This window comes from Nicotiana tabacum, chromosome 4 (genome assembly GCF_000715075.1).
Source record: "Nicotiana tabacum cultivar K326 chromosome 4, ASM71507v2, whole genome shotgun sequence".
Lineage (NCBI taxonomy): Eukaryota > Viridiplantae > Streptophyta > Magnoliopsida > Solanales > Solanaceae > Nicotiana > Nicotiana tabacum.
This window is the reverse complement of record NC_134083.1, coordinates 30,945,339-30,946,817: the sequence shown is the minus strand read 5'-3', so window position 1 is coordinate 30,946,817 and position 1,479 is coordinate 30,945,339. Positions and strand designations below refer to the sequence as shown.

At 35.9% G+C, this 1,479-nt stretch overlaps 1 pseudogene; it reads right to left on the bottom strand.

Moving 5' to 3' along the window:
- Positions 1 to 809: 809 nt before the first annotated feature.
- LOC107788543 (NAC domain-containing protein 6-like) lies at positions 810 to 1,479 on the bottom strand (annotated as a pseudogene).

Sequence of the window (1,479 nt, the reverse complement as noted above, 5' to 3'; positions counted from 1 at the left end):
GAAGAGAATAAAAAGTTTTAGGGATTTACAAAATTAAAGCCTGCACCAACATTGATTACGCGTATATATATATGTATTAATGTATACGGAATTAGAGAAACCAGTAAGAACGTGACAAGAAATCCAAATATGTGGGATACTAGATTGTACATGTAAACTAAATCAGAGGGCATAACTTGATGGATGAAATCCTTTACAACATGTAAGTTAATTAAGAGAGATTCATTGCGATATCACGAGCAACGATGTAGAAAGAACTGTATAGTACTTATAAGGGGTCAAATTGTTAGGTGTTAAAAAAAAATTAAAAAAATTGTAGTAAGATGGTGTTGTGAGCAACGATGTAGAAAGAACTGTATAGTACTCATAAGGGTTCAAATTGTTAAGTGTTCAAAAAACATTTAAGAAAATTGTAGTAAGATGGTGTTGTGTGTATGTGTGAAAGTAAGATATATATTTTCTCACTCAAAGCGCAGATACATTTCCTATCTTTCCTAATGGGTCTCGCAATCGAAACAACAAAAGATAATTATTTTCAGTGAAACGAACAAGATACACTAGATAAATATTATAGGTAAAATCATGGCAAAAATTATTAAGTGATACTCCATATACATGAATACAAGTAAAATATTCTGGCAAGCTTCTCTTAAGAAGTTTGTTCGGATGAGACACTATTACTTAGCTAGAAGCTCTACTTTTCTATAAGTTCCATTGAGTAAACTTCATTCAATAAAGTTGTAAACTGATTGCTGCTCTCTCCTTCCCTGCGTTCTGGTTCCACCATTCATTATTCAAGATTGTGAAGATTAACAGCAAATTATATCACCACAATCGTCAATATCTAGGAGCACATCATCAGCCCAATTGATCTCTTCTTGGTAGTTGGAGCAGTCATTAATATAGCTGCTATTATTATGTTCGTTCATCAGGTTCATGCAACATAGCTTCGATTATTTTGGCAACATCTTGTTCCTCCATAGTTACCCCATGATTTTTCCCAGCTCTTATATTCTTCTTGATTCGGAAACACAACAATATCCTCCTTAGGAATACTGTTTTCTCTAAAGAAATCAGCAGCCAAATTTTATTGTGCTCTCCTTCTTTACTACGACTAGTTTGAAACTTGAAACATCCTCTAAACCCAACCACAGTTCCCTTACCATTCTTGATAGGATCAATACTTGTTTGGCTTTTCCATGTCCCGTTGGCGCAAGTTCGACGTACCCTTGTATGTTCGCTCTTCTGCTTCTTCAACCGAGTAAAAAAATAGCGAACCTTTTCTTCGGGATGATTAGAAGCTCCAAATATCTCCCATGGTGGTTGGTCTCCATAGATATCGGCAAGTTGGAAATTAGGGCATTCACTCGGCAAAGGCTCGCCCTTTAGGAATCTTTTCAGAAAGTTGATCAACTCTGCTTCAATTGGGTGAAACCGAACACCCATGATACATCCACGGCGTACAGGTAACGTTGACAT